Below are 20,056 nucleotides of genomic sequence, written 5' to 3'. Positions count from 1 at the left end.
ATAGGGTAAGTATCTCTACTAGCACTGAAATCCCTCTGATTACCTCAGAGCATCTTAATTTTTTCTTCATTTTTGAAGAATAGTTTTGCCAGATAGAGAATTCTTGATTGAAATCTTTTTTTTTTAAGCACTTTACATATGTCATCCTGCTGCCTTCTAGACTCTATGATTTCAAAGTGGAATTGGTTGTTAATCCTATTGAGGATCTCTTGTACATAATGAGTCATCTTTCTTTTATTACTTTCAAGATTCTTTCAACTGTCTCAATAAATTTATTATAATGTGCTTTGGATAGATCTGAGTTTATCTTACTAGAGCATTGAGTATAACATTTAGAATTTGACAAGAGAAAAAGTGAGGAGAACAGTTAGGAGGCTAGTATGGTACATAAGAATTGATGATGGCTTGAATGACGGCTGGCAAGAAGGACAGAGAATGGCAATGAAGACACCCTGTAACAATGAGGACAGAAAGTAAATGCATGCAAGAAATGTTGCAAAGGAGTACTCACATGAATTACCTTATTGGGTGACTGAAAGTCAGGAAGTAAGAGTTTTATATCTTTATTATATGGGGCAATGTTTTTTTATCTTCTATTAATGTGAAAAAATAAACATACAATTTTGAATTCTACTTGTAGTTATTTACCTTCACATTTAAAAAAACCCTAAAATAATAGGTATCCAATTATCATAATTAAAATGACATCTTATCTATCATATCCTTATTTTTATAAATAGAAGATAAGAAAATTAGTTAATTGGACCTTTTCACTTCCTGCCACCTCTCTTCCACCCACTTGAGTTTTTGTTGCTATAAACAGGAATTTTAGACTATATTATTAACAAATTACTTACTTATACTTGTACCTTATATCTTCAAAATTACTTTTAACAGCCTCATTATATTTGCTACAAATTTTTACTTAATCCCACAGTTATTTCCAATATTTACAAATATTTCTTTTATCTTAGAATTTTACCCTTCCTTTTTTGAAAAATTTGATTCCCTTCTGACTAACTGAAGTATACCTTCAACTGTTTCAGGAAATGGGTCGTATATTTCTGAACCTTGAGGTATCAAAGAATGTCTTTGTTTTCATTTCCTATATGAATGATAACTTGGATGGGTATAGACTTTGTAAGTTAAAACTTTCCCATGCAATTGTAGATGTTATTCTAATCAGCTCCTGAAGTTTAATGTTGAAGATAGTCTATTTTTCATTCGTTGCAAGTAATTTATTCTTTTCTTCCTGTATTCTTATTGAATTTTCCCCCAACCTTAGATATAGGAAAACTTCCCTTACCCTCTGAAGCCTGGACTCAGGCTTCTCCAGGGTATTTTCAAAGCACCCTATAATACCAGATTGTGTAGCAATTGCCTGCTTCTTCTCTATATGTGATCCACAAGACACTGAGTTCTTTTAATGTAGTACTATGTCTTGGTCATCTTAGTATCCCTAACTGTTAAGACATAGAAAGGACTCACAAAATATTTGCTGAATAAATAAATAAATTGAAAAAGCATTTAATACCAAATTTTTTATCAGGATATGTCAAAGTGTTTGATCTCTTTTCATTAATACATTTCAACTTATTGAGTCCTTTCCATCTTCACTTACTTTGGATATATCTTCTGATGTATCTTTTGTTGCTACTTCTGTCCTATTTACTCTGATGTCTTCTTCAGGAAGAAGCTGGAGCACTTTCTTTCCACTATCCCATTTCATGGTTTTCTTCTATTTGTCCTTTCCATTATCATTTGAGAAAGCTTTTCAAGCTTTTGTTCTAACCATTGATTGAAAATTCTGATGTATTGTTTCCATCCTTGATTACATTCAAATAATATTTTAATTTTGCCATCGCATGTTTTATGCCCTTACAACCTTAATTTATCGAACTTTATTTTTACTTCTCCCTGCCTCTTAACTAGATCCTTCCTTTTTTTAGCCTAATATCTTATCTAATATGACACCTCTTTTTTCATAGAAAATGCAAAGTAGATTTTCCCCATTTACTTATGCTTCTGATAAACCATTTTCCAAAGTGTTCATTTTCTCTGTATTTTGAGAACTCTGTTTTCTTTCTTTATGCAATATAACCTTTTCAAAAGGATGCTTTGTCTTGTATTTTCTCATTCCAAGCATTCTGTAGCCTTACTAACCAGATGTATGGATTTTCCTTGGTTCTTCACATTATCTACTTGATTTTAACTAGTTCTTCAGCACAGATATGGAGCTGAGAGACAAGTAGACATGCATAGGTCGCAGGGACATTTTTGGCCTGAAGCTTACATTTATTAATTTTGTCACCATAGGTATTTTTTTTAAAGATTTTATTTATTTATTCATGAGAGACACAGAGAGAGTAAGAGGCAAAGAGAAGCAGGATCCATGCAGGGAGCCCGATGTGGGACTCCATCCCGGGACTCCAGGATCCCACCCTGGGCCGAAGGCAGGTGCCTCAACCGCTGAGCCACCCAGGCGTCCTGTCATTATAAGTATTGACCTGAGGTGAGATCCTTTACCCTTTGCCCAGTTATTTTAGTATGATGAGGAGAATTCTTGGTTAATCAGAAATAATCATTGGTCTTTTCCTTGATAGGATCTATATATGAAAAATCAAAGTCTCAGAGATAGTCAAACACACAGCTCTGTCTGCTTATCCCCTTTCATTATTGGCCTCAAATATCCTCAAATATAGAATGTCACATTTATCCACTTCCATTGGGATCATATTGGCATACTCCAAACCACAGCTCCAAAAACGATAATAGAAATACTAATGGGGACATTGGGCAAGGAGGTGTCAAATACTACGTGCAGGTCACGCATAGTAGTGGGGTTACTGCCCAATGTACTAGCAGGTGCCGTGAGGCAGATAGTTTTATTACTATTCTTCAGGCAAGCAGATTTCCTCGTTCTCAAGCAACAAGGGTTACGCCCATTTCTGCCCCACCATTCTTGGAAATAATTGGAAATTCTGTTAAATATTGTCACATGGATGCTTGTCAGCAGGGTTATAGCTACTCTTTTGATGCTTTTCTTCTGACTTAGAAAAAGGCACTCCTTTGTGGAAGACTCAAGCCCACGAGGGCAAAGCTTGGCAAGTGACCAACCCTGTCAGCTGGGTGCTCTGTATAGGGCACAGCCTGCTCAGCCATACATGCTAGAGCTGGCCATCAATTCTTCCTTCGATGCTATTATGAGTTCTCATATTTTTCTGATTTTTTATTAGACATTTAATTTAGAGTCTGAAACACAAACAGCTAGTCCAGATGTCATCCTAAATCGGAAGTCAACCAGATTCTATTAATAGTGATACTTCACATCAAAGATTTGACTGAGATCATTGATGCATACCTGACATTCCAAGTTGTAGTAAGTGTTTATACTGGCAGCTTTCTGCGTCTTAAGATTTATATTCAGAACTCTCAATAAAATATTAAGCAGTTTTGAAAATAGAACCTAAAATATTTTTAATGAGCCTGTAGTTCTCATTTACATCCCCTTCTAACTCATAGTACTGCTTGCTAACCTAAGGTATATAAATATGAGTAAAGGAAAATTGAAGTGAAATTATGTCATTCTTTTAAAGGACTAATAAATAAATGTTTCAACTTAATTCCTAACCTTAGTAAAACATACTGTATGTCAATTCTAAAAAAATGTATCATCATTATAGAGAAAGGAAAATGTTTGACATTATCTTAGCCTAAACTTCATGTATTTACACCAGTATTCATCCATGTTTCACACACTGGATAAATGTGAAGCCATTTCTCTTTATGAGTACAACATCATGAAATTGAAATGAGAGAAAAGTATATACTTAAGAAATGTGTATGCTTAATTTTTTATTCCTTATTCAAAGCTTTTAACATCCACATTCAAAATGTTTATGCATTTAGTTTTTGTTTCTGAGTGTATTATTAAATTCCACTATTTCAATCAGAAATCATCAAAGCACCTCTCTCAATTTGCTTAAAACTTGGGTGAGTTGGACTTAGACTTTATTAAAAAAAAAATTCTGCTCTGCAAAAGACACTGTCAAGAATGAAAAGATTACCCACAAACTGGAAGAAAATATTTGCAAAAGATACATCTGATAAAGGACTGTTAGCCAAAATACTCAAAGAACTCTTAAATCTCAGTAACAAGAAATCAAAGAACCCAAATTTAAGTGGACTAAAGACCTTAACAGATATCTCACCAGAGCATATATATAGATGGCAAATAATCACATGAAAAGATGCTCCACAGTATATGTCATCAGGGAAGTGAAAATTAAAACAATGAAACATGCCTGTTAGAATGGTCAAAATCTACAACATTGACAACACCAAATGCTGGCAAGAATGTGGAGCCACAGGAACTCTCATTCATTGCTAATGGGCATACAAAATGGTACAGTCACTTAAGAAGATAACAGCTTCTTTCAAACCTAAACATACTATATATATATATATATATATATATATATATATATATTTACCCAAAGGAGTTGCAAACTTATGACCATGCAAAAACCTGCACATTAATGTTATAGCAGCTTTATTTATAATTGCTAAAAAACTGGAATCAACCAAGATGTCCCTCAGGAGATGAATGGATAAACTGTGGTCCATCCAGACAATATAATAATATTCAGTGCTAAAAAGAAATAAGCGACCAAGCCATAAAAAGACCTGGAGGAAACTGAAATGTATAATACTAAGTGAAAAAAGTCACTCTGAAAAGTCTACATACTACATGACTTTTTGGAAAAGGCAAAACTATGGAGACAGTAAAAAGATCAGTGGTTACCAGGCATTGAGAGTGAGAGGGATGAATAGGTAAAGCACAGAAGATTTTGGAGAAGTAGTGAAACTAGTCTAGTATAGTATGATACTACAATGATGGATACATGTCATTATATATCTGTCCAAACTCATAGAATGTACACACCAAAGATGAACTCTAAAGTAAACTATGGACTTTAGAGACAATGTTATGTTCATGTAGATTTAGTAGTTGTGACAAAGGTACCACTCTGGTGGGAGATGTTGATAATGGAAGAGGTTTCTGCCTATGTTGGGACAGGGAATATATGGGAAGTCTCTGTACTTCCCACTCAATTTTGCTGTAAACCTAAAACTGCTATAAAAAAATAAATTCTTAAAGAAAACAGTACTTTAATGTCATACTTAACTCACTTATTACAAGAAACTATTCAACTGATTACAACATTATATACGAGAAGTATCTATTTATTTAAACAGTTACTGCAATATGTTTTGGCTTTGACTTTTAAAAGTAAGCCCAATATTTAAAAATGTACTATAACTTGGTAGATTTTCAAATCCTTGGATTTTTTAAAAAAGATTTTATTTATTTATCTATTCATAAGAGACACACAGAGAGACAAAGACACAGGCAGAGGGAGAAGCAGGCTCCATGCAAGGAGCTCGATGTGGGACTCCAACCCGGGAATTCGGAATCACGCCCTGAGCCGAAGGCTTATACTTGTCCCTTGAGTTTTCTCTTTCTTTCTTTCTTTCTTTCTTTCTTTCTTTCTTTCTTTCTTTCTTTCTTTCAGGTTTTATTTTTTTATTTATTCATGAGAGACATACAGAGAGAGGCAGAGACACAAGCAGAGGAAGAAGCAGGCTCCACTTAGGGAGCCCGACATGGGACTCGATCCCGGGCCTCCAAGATCATGGTCTGGGCTGAAGGGGGCGCTAAACCGCTGAACCACCTGGGCTGCCCTAAATCCTTGGATTTACAGGCCTAAGGGAAGAAGTACAAACATCCATGGTTCAGAAGTGTAAGGAAAAAGTGTGGCAACCAGAACCTGATCCTCCTGCTCTAACAGAGAAAAAAATACAATTCCAGAAAGAGCAAAATGCTGGGCTCCCCTGAGAAGATAGCAGCTTCTAAATTATATGGGACTATATGACTCTCGGTAGAAAAAAGGGAGCCTAAGAATTCCAGAGCTAGGCTTGAATCTTTCAGGATGAAGAAAGAATCATTGGCTGAAGACTTATTCAGACATGGCTTGGCCAAGATCACCAGGAAAAGAAAGTCCTCAACTTTAGAAATTTTGTCAAGTCTGTGGATATGAAGCTATGATATAAAGCTGTGGATATAAAGTCTGTGGATATAAAGCTATCTAGTACACGCTGTGCCTGATAACAACAGACAGCATTCAAGGTCATTTTAATCTGGGCTATCAAACTATTACTTCAATGTCCTTAGTACGCTTGTGCTTGGTGATGAGGTCTTTTTCAAACACCATCATCCCATGTCAGATATGTGCAAAAGCGGTGAGATTTTTAAAATATTTTTAAGTTAAATAAGTAAAATAGCTCATTCCTAAAGCTTCTGAGAGTGCTACATGCATTCAGCCAGATGTAATCATGCTTCAGTCAACGTTGAAAGTTCTAGACTTCAGGGCTCTCAGGAAGCTTCCACATGTGCAGTGGATTTGACTGTTCTGTGTTAGTCCAAGGAATCCAAGGGCAGATCTTGATGTGCCAAAGAGCCAGCCTGACATGAGCGACTCTGGACAATACCTTTCATTTGAAGAGCATTCTAAAATTTGCCATGTGCTTTTGTTTACATTATTGGATTGATCCTCACAATCATTCATCCTGTGAAGTAGGTTATCACTGTCTCCAATTGTCAGATAAAAAGTTAAGGTTCATTAGGTTAAGGAACCTGGCTGAGCCAGTAGGTATCAGAGCTAAACCTGAGAGTTCAAACACTTCTAAAGGTATCTAAAATTTCTATCTTGGAGAATACTGAAGCTTGGCTAGGAAATGGAATGATGGGGAAGTTTTAGTTCATGAGAATTTTCTGTAAAGGTCTACTTGTCTTTAGCAACCATCCAACTTTAAGAAGTACATTTAGTGAAAGGTGTTACAGCTGGGGAAAACCAAATGAGTGTGTGTGTGTGTGTGTGTGTGTGTGTGTGTTTGGGGCCGGTTGTGTAGTGCGTCTCCCTGTGGGCTTTAATCACCTTAATCACAGTCACTGAGGATCCGACAAAAAGGCAGGTTCCAGGCTTCACCCCAGTGGCTCTGAACTCTAAGATCTGTAGGGGTGGACCGGTAAATCCACATCTTTAACAAGGGTCTCAGATGATTCTTCTTCGCGCTAACTCCCAGGGAGGGTCATGTTAGACCCGGCTATTTTCTATTTAGCAAAAATCTAGCCAAGGCCCTCAGGTGACCTTTAACCTTGACCTTGATGACTGTCTGGGGCTGTCCTTTGCCCCGAGAGGCGGGGCGGGGCCGGGCCTGGGCGGGGCCTGGGCGGGGCCGGGCGCGGTGGGCGGGGCGAGGTGGGGTGGGCCGGGAGGGGTCCGGCCTGGCCTGGCGCGGTGGAGGGCGAAGGGTTAAAAGCTCCGCGCGCAGGCGCTGCCCTCTGAACTGGAACGGAAAGCAACTTCCGGTCGCCTCCCTCGGCCGGCGCCGCGGCTCCGGGGCGTGAGGGACGGGCGCGGGCTCCCTGAACTGTGAGTAGGAAAGTCCGCGGAGGAGCTGGTCTGTGTGGGAAGCCGTGGAGCGCGGCGGCGGGGAGGCTGCGCGGGGGAGCGAGGGCGGCGCGGGGCCGCAGGGTGGGCAGCCGAGGAGCTGCGGGGACGACGGGTCCTGAGCGCGGAGGGACGCTGTGCAGGGGCAGCGCCCGGGTGACCCGGGAGGGGCTTTCCGGGCCCGCCGCCCGCCGCCCAGAGGGGACGCGGGGCTTGCGACGGCACGGAGAGCCGCCGGCCCCGGCCCCTGCCCCGGCCCCTGCCCCTGCCCCTGCCCCGGGGTCCAGGCTCCCCGCGGGGCAGGGTTGTCTTCCGGGAAGCTGTTCTTTCGAAAACTTTGAAGTGGGTCTTTCTGTCCTTCCCAGGGCGGTTGCCCAATTCTCCGCTTTCCTGTGCGCTGTCGTCACGGCCGTGTCGGGGACGAGTGGGGTAACTTCCCCGGGCTCGCGGAGAGGGCCGGCCTTACCCGGGGCCCCCGGCGGCAGGTAGGGTCTCGGCCGCGGCCGCAACCGCAACCGACGAGCCGCGTCGGGCGGGCAGGAAGGTCGCGCGAAGCTACCCGGCCCTCGGGGTGGGCGTGTCCGCGTCACGCCGTGCGTGAGCAGCCGAAGCGCCCCGGCCCGGCCGGCCCGTGCGGCCCGCGTCTCTGGCCCCGAGGGGCTGCGGGAGCTACGCAAGTGAGGTGCCCTGAAGGTGGACGAGAATGCCGCGATCTTGCTCCTTCCCGACGTGGAATTCACACGTGTCAAACGAGGGTAGCAGAGGAGCAAGCGCCGTATTCGGCTGAAAAAGTACTGCTTCACCGTCTGGGAGGCGAGGAAGACCCCGAAATGACAGCGCCGTGTGTAAAGCCAACAGTTTGTAAAGAAAAGGAAACTTTTCTTCTCAGTTCTCCACCCAGTTGCGGCGCTCCAAGACCTTGCACCCCTCGCATGTGCGTGCACGTGTTACTTCGTTTCCCTGGGAAAGCGAGAGTATACGTGCCTACTACTCTGTTCTCTGCGTTTGCAGACAAAAAATATATGCATATGTGGTAGAAGTCTTGCCATACATAGCTCTGCTCTGCCTTCGTGTCCGCGTGGGATTGTCTACAGGATGCGCTGTAACGTAATGGCCATCTCTTACTTTGTCCATGATTCTTCAAAATTATGTACATTTTATTAGCGTACAGATATAGTAATTCTTTGTGAAATATGTGGCCGATATTTTCAAGAACTGTCAGCCTTTTTTTTTTTTTTTTAAGATTTTGTTTTTATTTACTCATGAGAGAGACACAGAGAGGCAGAGACACAGGCAGAGGGAGAAGCAGGCTCCACGCAGGGAGTCCGATGTCCGATGTGGGACTCGATCCCGGGACCCCAGGGTCACGCCCTGGGCGGAAGGCCGGGCTAAACCGCTGAGCCACCTGGGCTGATAAAAATGCGTGGGCATTTTAAAACAAGAGACTGACAGTTCTTGGGCAGCCCGGGTGGCTCAGCGGTTTAGTGCCGCCTTCAGCCCAGGGCGTGATCCTGGAGACCTGGGATCGAGTCCCACGTTAGGCTCCCTGCATGGAGCCTGCTTCTCTCTCTCTCTCTCTCTCTCTCTCTCTCTCTCTCTCTCTCTCATGGAGCCTGCTTCTCTCTCTGTCTCTCATGAATAAATAAGTAAAATCTTTAAAAAAATAAATAAAATGCCCAGGCTTTTTTATCACTTATGAAGGCAGTTCCCACTCAAAAATTACTAAAATATTTTCCTATATTGTCTATTAATTCTTTCATAGTTTTGTTATGCTTTATGCATTAAAATATCTGAAAATTATTTTTGTACATTATATAGGTAGGGATTTAGCCGTTTTTCCTGAAATCATTTGTTGAAATCAATTCTTCCTGACGAGAATATTACTTAGTATAATAAATTTCCATGCACACACGGGTCTTTTTTATTATTATTCTGCTGCTTTGTACAATTCATCTCTTCACATACAAATACCAATCTCCTGATTATGGCACTTTTCAGTAATTCGTAAAGCAAATCCTTCATTTATCTTTTTCAAAATTTTCTGGAATGTTATTGCATTCTTTTTGAGGTAAAATTCTTGAACTGTTCATGTTTCATTAAAATAATCCTTTTTTTTTGAGGTTTTAGCTATTAACTAATATTTTGTGGCTAGTATGTAGATGAGTGATTGATTCTATATCTGACCAACTTTCCCTTGAATTTTCTAGGAAAAGTTATCTAAATGTAATCTTTTCTCTATTTATACTTTTCTTTGGATTAATGAATTGCTGGCTTGTCCAGCACAGTGATATGTAACAACAATGATTCTGGCTATCCATGTATTTTTTTCTTAGTTTGTTTTTAGTATGTCATCATTAAATATGGGGTTTACTATTAATTTCCAGTAAATTCTATTTATCAAGGAAGTGTCTTTAATAGTTCTAGCTTACTAAGATTTTTACAGAGAACAGACTTTATTTTTTTTAGAGAGAAGCAAGGTGGGAAGGGGCAAAGGGGGAGAAAGAGGGAGAAACTCTCAAGAAGGTTCCATGCTCAGCTCAGAGCCTGAAGTGGGGCTTGATTTCATGACTCTGGGATCATGACCTGAGCCGAAATCAAGAGTCAGATGGTTAACCAAGTGCCGCACAGAGAATGGATTTTAGACTGCAGTTGTGTGTATGTGTCTGTTTACATTGGCTGGCATATTGAGAACAATTTTGAATAATAGAGATTGGTCATTTGGTCTGTATATTTCTTAAGATGGTGTCTTTTCACTACTACTTAACTAAACATTTTTATTAGGAATGGACGTTGAATTTTATCATATGGCTTTTGGCATCTGTCATGACCTATTGTGTGTGTGCTTTTCTTTGACCTGTTAGGTTGATGGGTTATTTTAGTTGAATTCCAGTTTGTGAACCAACCTTACATTTGGTCATGGTGTAATATTTAAGCATGTAGGTTTCTTTTTGGTAACATTTTTACTTAAAATCAGTAATTGGATATCATCTGTAGTCATCTTTTTCTGTTATCTTTGCCAGAGTTTGATGTTAGAGGTATGATGATTGCCTAAAAGGAACTGAGAATTCTTTTATTCTCTGCACTGAAGTAGTTAAACAGCATAAGCGCTCCCTATTCTTTAAAGGTTTGAAAGAATTCACTCATGAAACCCTGTTCTCCTGAAAATAGCAACAGTATTCAACAAAAGGCCTCAGAACTTATAAAAAGCAAGCAAACAAAAACTCCTCTGAGTAAATCCAAATAAATGAAAGAGTTTAAATTTATATTGAAAACAAAGAAGAGCTTCTATGTTGATCCTGGTCATTTCTTTCTTCCTTTCTCTTCCTCCCACTATTTTTCCGTGGTCAGAGAAGATACTATAGGTAGGCTGAAGCCGATAGTAAAATGTATTGCTGTTCTTTCTTTTCCTCTACTCCAGTTATACTGTAAAGTAAAGAGTGTTGCATCAGTGTGGACAAGTTCTCTGCCATGAAGGAAACCAGGAATGACACTCAACTGAGAAAGCATTAATTTCACTTTGTTGTCATTAACTTCCCAATTTTGTTGGAAAAGTTTTTTCTTTAGAGGTAATAACCAAGCTAACATTCAACTGTAGCCAAATCCCATTTGGAGGGTTTCAAAATGAGTAGGTGAAAAAAATACATAAGCTTAGCATGCCTGTACTTATTTAATATGAAGTGAAAATTATTAGCACAGTAGATATGTGTGTGACATGTGCACACACATAGAACAGGGCTAGCTTTTAATAAATACAAGCCACTTAGCCAAAGACCACCTTTTTACTAACCTATAATTTGCTAATAGTTAATATTGGATAATGTGTACTCTTTGGTAGAGTTATTACCTTTTATAAATGATTATTTCAGACACTTTTGATCACTTTCAAGAATATGACCATAAGCAGGTAATATAACTTAGCAGTATACACCTGTGAACTTTCGAGGACTTGAAAACACTCGTCTTATTTAGAGAGATGCAGGCATTATGTGAATGCCTGCATATTTGAGTATTTTAATCAAGTATCAATCTAAAAAAAATAATTATTGACATACAGTAGGAGTGTGCTCTATAACAACAAAAGACATTGCATGTTTTTAAAAGCCATGCTCACTATCCAAAAGTAAATGGTAAATAAAAATAGCTTTTGATGTAAAACTTCACTATTCTAACTATTCTGACATGATGTGTTAACTGATAAGCTGTTACTACTGTTTGGTTTTTTATTTCCTTACACTTTTTAAGCATGTGTATTACTGTTTAATTTAACCTACTTTGTGTTTCATTAGGTCAGGCCAAGTTTTGTGTCTAATTCCTGTAGGATTTATGTTGTGGCTGCCATTCGCCTTCCCCCCATCTCCTTGCTACTGTGGTTTTCAGTCATGGGCAAAGTTAATAGAATAGGTAACAAAAATCTCTTTATAGTCTGGGACCAAGATTCTAAGTCATCTTCAAAAAAGGATAGCAGAGAATATTAAATGAACTGCCTTGTGGCTGGCTGGCTAATTAGTTTAGAGTCTTTTGAACTAGATGCAATATTTGACACTCTTTAGAATAGTTGAGGAAGAACAGAAAAGGCAGTGGTACCAGGTCCTTCGTAACTGAAAACAAGCCTTTGGACATATGTAGTACATATATTATAGTTTTTTGATCCCTATTCTATAAAAACATCTTAAAATTATGGTAAGACATAAAGTGCGAAATACCATCGTAACCATTTTGAAGTGTACAGTTTTGTAGTGTTGAATGTATTTACATTGTTGTGCAACCAATTCCTTAGGGATTCCTTCCTTCCTTCCTTCTTTTCTTTCTTTTCTTTTTTCTTTTCTTTCCTTTCCTTTCCTTTCCTTTCCTTTCCTTTCCTTTCCTTTTTTTTTCTTTCTCTCTCTCTCTCTCTCTCTCTCTCTCTCTCTTTCTTTCTCTCTTTCTCTCTTTCTTTTCTTTGTTTCCAGGATAAGAGTCTGGAAAGTAAATAACGATAACCGTTTATCTCATAGGGGAAATGTCCTGTATGGTAACTTGGATTTTCTTCCTTTTACCCAGAGATATACTCCCTATGATAGTAATTATCAATATTAAATTATGAGAGTAAACTGAGCACCAATGATCTGCATTAGCTTTCACTTACTACCAGTACTTTTGCTTTGAAAAAAGAAAAAATGTCTATTAAAAATAGGTTGTGAAAAAACGGGTCTTTCAAGTCATTTCAGTAAGGAAGTATTGGGAATTGAGCGAAGAAAAATAACATGAGTTCCCTTTTTTTTTTATATTGATTGATTGATTGATTGATGATAGAGAGAGAGACAGGCTGAGTCACAGGCAGAGGGAGAAGCAGGCTCTATGCCAGGAGCCCAATGCAGGACTCGATCCCGGGACCCCAGGATTCACACCCTGGGCCAAAGGCAGGCACCAAACTGCTGAGCCACCCAGGGATCCCGCATGAGTTCCATTTTGATGGTTACTTAAGTTTTAAAAATCTTTGAAATATTTTCAGAGTGAGGTTTAGAGAATTGTTCTTGGGAGCAGCAGAATAAACACAACCAGGTAATTTTGCTAGAGTGACTTGCCAGGACAGAAATCAGGGACTTAGGTCTCTTCAAGAATATGTTATTATTTCAAGTTGCTTGAGTAAAATCAGCTGTTCTTATGGCATATTTAAATGCTTATAGTATTCATAGCCATTTGTTATGTGGCATTTACTATAATTTCATGATTTCATGTATTCTCTTTAAACTAGAAATGCCTTTGCTTTGATATTGATGGTTTGTTCTTGGCTTTTTAAAATCTTTATGTGGGGCACCTAGTGGCTCAGTTGGCTAAGCATCTGCCTTTGGCTCAAGTCATGATCCCAGAGTCCTGGGATCCGGCTCCCTGCTCAGTGGGGAGCCTGCTTCTCCCTCTGCCCCTCACTGCTCCATGCTCTGTCTCTCAAATAAATAAATAAATCTTAAAAAAAATAAAGATCCTTATCTCCTTTTTCATAAATGTTAAAATCTCGCACATCCTAGGAGATTTAATATTTGTTCCTCCTTCCCATAGTCTTCTTACACCTCCTCATACTGAATATAAGTGTTTTCTTGTAGTTCCCCCATCCAAGAATATTCTGTAGAGCACTACTTTATATGATTTATGAAAACAGATTTTTAATGTTAAAGTACCATTTTAAACTGCATAAATCCAATCGCACCCCCATCTCCAGTTTTTTTTTTTTTTTTAAGATTTTATTTATTATTCATGAGAGACCAAGAGGGAGAAGCAGGCTCCTTCTGGGGAGCCAGATGTGGGATGCCCCAAGCCCGAAGGCAGAGGCTCAACCGTTGAGCCACCCAGGCGTCCCCCCATCTCCAGATTTTAACATGACCCTTACTCAGGAGAGGATGCTGGTTAGGAAGATGAGCAAGCTAACTGAGCAGTGCCATATTTCTGTTTACCTTGGAGTAGAACATCATGTGCTTTGCCCAGTTTCTCTTTTGGTGCTATACTGTTTGATTGTGTACTCAACTCATAGAATTTGATAAACAGTCTGAGAGAAAGAAGTACTGGACAGAAAAAAAAAAGGGAAGTAAGGCAAAGCTGAGACCACATGGGTGTGGTCTTTGTGAAATCTTTTAACTCTTAGGAGATAGCACAAAAAGTTTCACCAAGTTCTGACATCAGCAAAATGGAGAATCTGGTCTGGGGAGCTTTTGGGTTGATCATCGGAAGGTTGTCTTGCCTTGTTTATCCTGATACATTTAGCCAACCACCAGCTTTTGGAAAAAAAATTAAAAATCTAAATTCTGACACTGCTGGATCAGTGGTATTTAAGTTTCTATTATTTCAGCTTCCTGACTGCAACACAGTAACAGTTGTAGGGCAGCATTCTGTGGGTATATGGGAAAGTGAGACCAGAAATGCAAACTGTCATTTTGGGGATTGGTTGCTTGCATTATGGACTATCTTAAAAGTGGGGAATGATTAGAACTAAATTATAGGAGGGACAGTTCTTTTCCATTTCCTTTCTTCAAGTAGGAAAAACACACATACTTTTGAGTTGTTTAAAAATTTACCCTGAGACAGAGGATGTCCATTTATTTAAGTTTATTTACTATGTTATTGGCTTGTTCTTTTTGCTTCTGATGATTTTCGTGGGTGAAGAGTTGAATGCCGAACTAAAATACAAAAAAGGGAGTATCTTCCACTAACTTATTTGCCACTACTTTTGCTAAGGCAGCAACTTTTCTGCAATAGAATGTGAATGCCTATTAGTATTCATACCCCAAGGGGTTGGGAAAACTGGTGACTTTTCTAGGAAGGTAGTTCCAGGTGATTCCCCCCCCCCCCCAATCCTGAGACTTCTTTAGATTTGAAGTGGCCTCTTACCACAAGTGTAAGCAGGCAGAACTCTTAGCTGGACACGGAATAGTCTCAGCAGTGGGGGAAACCCAACAGAGGGGCCTTTCCCACCTCTCAAGTCACCCATCCTGTCTCTACTACCCCACAAAAAATAGACCTTACGAAAGCATTATAAATCATTGTGGGTGGAGGTGGCAGGAATCTGATATCTTTAAGTCTGTGATTCTCTTCAAACTTGAAATCCCAAAGTATATAACTAATCAAAGTTGGTTTGTTCTGTTTGAGCTGGTCAGTTGCTAGTGGGACACCCCCAGGCTCCATAGAGCTCTGGAAGCACCACTACTTACTTTGATGATCATTTTATTTATTTAGGATTGGTTGACTATCACTTGACAGAATAATAATGATCACCAGACAGCAGGCTTAAGATATTTTGTCTATGAAATCAGAAAAAAATTCATTTAAGAAGAAGGTGGGTGGGAGGAATTAGAGTACCACTTCAGAAGATTCAACATCCAGGGCAGCCCCAGTGGCTCAGCGGTTTAGCACCGCTTTCGGCCTGGGGTGTGATCCTGGGGACCTGGGATTGGTCCCATGTCGGGCTCCCTGTGTGGAGCCTGCTTCTCCCTCTGCCTCTCTCTCTGTGCCTCTCATGAATAAATAAATAAAATCTTTAAAAGAAAAAAAGAAGAAGATTCAACATCCAGATAGAGGAGTCTCACAAAGAATACAGAAGTAATGAAACTGCCCAAAAAAGTAATTGAAGAATATTTCCAAGAAGTGAATAATGAACTTCCAGGTGAGTTCAAGGTCAGGAATCAAAACGGCCCTGGACTTCAACAAAAACAAATGGAAGCTAGAAGAGAACATAGCAAAGCTGTGAGCTGAATCCTTACTTTGCATAGTGGAAAGACCAGTAAAACTGAAAAATCAATAATGGCAATATTAGCATGTTATTGAGAAATACCGAGGTAAATACCAGCAAGAACCAAAAGAGCTGAAAATTTTTGCCAAGGTGAAGCAGGAAATGAGGGGAAAGAGGAGAGCAAGGGATTTACAGTTTTTCCTAAGCCTTGTGAAACTTCTTGACCCCTTAAGATATAGATATGTATAGCTTTGGTTAAAAATAAAATAAAAACTAAGAGTGAAAAGAGCCAGAGATTGGACTTTTATATCAGAAAGACCTGGATTTATCAAGGTCTTCCATTGTCTAATTCTTTCACTTTAGTCCACTTATATAATTTTTTAAAGCTTGTTTTCTTTATGTAGAAAGGAAAGGTAATCTATGCTCCTGCAGAAGAAAAATTAAAATGTGGTAATTTATATAAAGCACCTGACAAGTAATATTACCTCAGTAGGTATCGGTCCCTCCCCCATCCCTGATGTTTCCCGTGAGGAAATACCTCCGTGGATTGAGTTCTGTGCCCTTTCTCAACTATCTATCAACATTTCTTTGCCTTGGCACTTATTTGCGTAGTGTTACACAGAGAACAGTGCTTTCCCAGATGTGACTTGACCCCCTGTGGCAGTGACTAAATTTGTCTCACATCTGCTCTTCCCTCTTTTACCCTTTACCCTCCCCCCAAAATTATCCAAGAAGTCTTAGACAGAGTTTACCAGTCTGTTTTTTAAAACCACCCTGGGTGATTCTATAGTATCATGTTGTATGGTATATTCTACATATTAAACATCCTAAACTGGGGCAGATGAGGAAATTGAGGTCCACAGAAAGGTTAAATGACTTGTTCACTCTCCCCTATCAACAAGGATGTATTCTGTACTCCCAAATCTGATTTTATCTTTGTTGACTAAGCCTTTTTATTTTGATTTGTGATGTTCACATTGTCTTAATAAGTTAATATATTTTACACAAGATGTGGTCTTGGTTAAAAATTAAGTTTGGGATCTTTATTTTACAGCATCTTTTTCTTTATTCCAGATACAAAAAGAAGTAAAAGAGAAAAAAATAAAAAATTTTAATAAGCTCTTGCTTCCCCACAGGAGGATAGCACAGCAAATGTTAAGATTTACTAGGTCTGAATATTCACATTTGAGAAAAACTGGCTTTGAAAGAGTGGAAACTGGGCAATTTGGGCATAGATGAAGGTTTGAGAGGTTGGTTTGTCAGCATACCCAGGGATTTGGGGGTCCTGTCTTCAGGGGTATTCAACAGCTAGAATAAGTGTGTTGTAGGGTATTATACACTGGCTTTATACTTTTATCATACTAAACATTTAAAGTCACACCCTAAACATCTTGGGAATGACTGGAAATAGAGATCTGGAAATCTCTGAAACCTTATTTATTTTCTCATTGGAGTTCTCACAATTACTTCTAATAAAACAAGTTGTGACTTGCAAACATTTGCCCAACAGCCTCGAAATGTCCTCCGGGAAATTAAAAGCAGGGGTATGAAGAGCTGGGGAGTCCTGTGTCAGTGGTTAAAAGCACAGAGTGCAGCTTTATAATTATGTAAGCCTTTGCCTGTTCCCATTTATCATTGGTAATATTCTTGAGACTAAATGATTGTTCAGCAATTTAAACTATGATTTAAGAGAAAATTGGCCATTTGGTGAAAAGGTCCCCTCTCTGTTGCCTGAAGTTTTATATCTTCATAGAAGAGCTCTTTCCCTTCATAGTAGGTTTTTTTGTTCTGATACAGTATATGACTCAAGAATTGCTGGAGGGGTCCCTAATCTGTTAACTCACGAGATTTTATTTATTTTTTTGAAGATTATTTATTTGAGAGAGACCCAGAACACAAGAGACCCGGTGCATGCACGTGCACACACAAGCAGGGTGGAGGGGCAGAGGGAAAGGGAGAAGCAGGCTCCCTACTGAGCAGGGAGCCTGATGCAGGGCTCAATTCTAGGATCCCAGGATCATGACCTGAACCAAAGACAGACGTTTAGCTAACTGAGCCACCCAGGTGTCCCAACTCATGAAATTTTAACTACTTCAAAAACAACTTTGCCTTTTATGAATGTTGTGCAGACTGTGACATCTGGTACATTATTGTGTTCTGATTGGGAGGGACTTTTTTAAGATTACTGAAAATATTTTTTTTCAGGCTCTTCTGTTTAAGACCGGAAGACAGGTATAAACTATCCTACTCTTGTGAAAGATCATTAGTAATGCTACTTTCTTGTCATAAATTTGGCAGAGTAGAAGGAAGGAGATTTCAAAAAGATCACACATTCAGACACTCTACCAGAGAGTTATTTTTCCTGTTATTTAACAGCATGTAAGGATTAACAGAACAGAGCATTAGATAACATTCCTGCCTTTTGCCTAATAATCTCTTTGCCTAAGGTAACAGACTTCTGCTAAAATGCCTCGCTGTTTTATGCATTCCCTAGTTTATTATTTACCTTCTGACATTGTCCATATAATAAGTGACCCTATCCTCTTTTTTGCCGTATATTTGGGAGGAAAAGAGGGTACATCTTGTGACAGAAGTGATGCAATAATGAGTATTGCTTCTTTCTCCACTATTTTTTTTGCAAAAATGTGTGGTTGGTTTGTTTGTTTTTAGTAAAAAAATAGATTTGGGCTTGGTTGACTGTCCGGGGACTTACCAGTATCAGAGGATATTCAAAACAGGACCTTAAGAATATAACCAGGAGAGAAGCCATACTTAATAATCATTTGATCCTGTAGATTTCATTATCGATCAATTAGTACATTTTTCCTGCCTGTTGTTAATTATGTGTCTTCTGTAGTTCTATCCAGAATTGTATTCAATATCATTCTTCCCCATTTTTCTTCCTGTTTTTCTATTGGCTACCCTCACTGTCTGCCGAGTATTTTGAAAAATATGGCTGGTGAACCATCTTCAACAAAGTCATCTGGGTTATTTTGCTTATTAAAATACAGATTCCACAGACGCCTGGGTGGCTCAGCAGTTGAACGTCTGCCTTTGGCTCAGGGAGTGATCCTGGAATCCAGTATCCAATCCCGTATCGGGCATCTTGCACAGAGCCTGTTCTCCCTCTGCCTGTGTCTCTGCCTCTCTCTGTGTCTCTCATGAATAAATAAATAAAATCTTTAAAAAATAAAATAAAAATAAAAAAAAAACAAAACAAAATAAAGTACAGGTTCCAGGACCCCATCCCAGGCCAGCTGATTCAGAATTACTGGTACCTAAATGCTGCCTTCCTGTCTAGATCCACTCGGCCAACAAATCCTGTTGATTCTGACTTTGAAATATCTCTTGAATCTATTCATCTTTCACTTTCTCTGCCCTTGTTCAAGCTCATCTTTTACCCAGAATACAATAGTTTCCTTTTTTTTTTAAATTTTATTTATTTATTCATGAGAGACACAGAGAGAGGCAGAGATATAGGCGAAGGTTAGAAGCAGGACCCCAGGATTATGACCTGAGCCAAAGGCAGACGCCCAACCACTGAGCCACCCAGGAGTCCCAGCAGTAGTTTCCAGTAGATACCCTCACTTTGTCTCCCTCATTAGTTTGTATTCCAAAATGGGTATCCAGTTTGCCTTTCTAAAATAGGTTTATCTCCTGCTTGAAAAGCCTTCAATACTACTTTTTTTCTAAAAGATAGATTTATTTATTTATTTATTTATTTATTTATTATTTATTTATTTATTTGTTTTAGAGACAAAAAGTATGTGTGCATGAGAGAAGAGAGGGGCAAATGGAGAGGGAGAATCCTGAAGCAGACTCTCTGCTGAGTACAGAGCCCTATGTAGGGCTCAATCCCAGAACCCTGAGATCATGACCTGAGCCAAAGTCAAGAGTCAGATGTTTAACCAGCTGAGCCACCCAGGCACCCCAGAAATCCTCCATTACTTCTTAATGTCTAAAGTCTAAATTTATTAGAGTAGCATTCAGGGTCTGCTGCATATAGTTTATGCACTTGGTACACTCTGTAAGTCTGGGGCGGGGGGGGGGTTCGATTTCAATTACGGTCTGCATGAATGGTACCCTACTAGGCTTTTCGTAGTGTAGCACAATCATACATGGTGGCCCTGACTGTTCTGTCTTAACACCCTCATCTATCTATCCTCTCTGTACACATCTTAGACTTCCATAAATAAAGAATACTTCCAGTCCCTAAATGCACAATACTAGGTGACTTCTCAATGCCTCGGCTCTTTCAGAGGGAATAAATATTCTTTTCTCCCTCTCATTCTCTATTGAAATCCTTATATTTTTATATGCCTAGTTTAAGTGTCAGACCTTCTGT

The 20,056-nt window shown here is 39.3% G+C and overlaps 1 protein-coding gene across 4 annotated transcripts in view; it reads left to right on the top strand.

The window, feature by feature from the left end:
• Positions 1-20,056, top strand: part of TANK (TRAF family member associated NFKB activator) — a 94,217-nt gene that overhangs the window by 10,367 nt on the left and 63,794 nt on the right. The window contains exons 1-2 of one of the 4 annotated variants that reach the window (XM_055307979.1): positions 7,379-7,496; positions 7,880-7,999. The exons of 1 other annotated variant lie outside the window; for it this stretch is intronic. The gene's annotated coding sequence lies outside the window, so the exon portion shown is untranslated. 2 more of the 4 variants (XM_055307975.1, XM_055307976.1) reach the window with 2 other exon arrangements.

The sequence above is a fragment of the Nyctereutes procyonoides genome, unplaced genomic scaffold (genome assembly GCF_905146905.1).
Source record: "Nyctereutes procyonoides isolate TBG_1078 unplaced genomic scaffold, NYPRO_anot_genome, whole genome shotgun sequence".
Lineage (NCBI taxonomy): Eukaryota > Metazoa > Chordata > Mammalia > Carnivora > Canidae > Nyctereutes > Nyctereutes procyonoides.
Note: the sequence above shows the minus strand (reverse complement) of the source record. Positions and strands in the feature narration are given on the sequence as shown.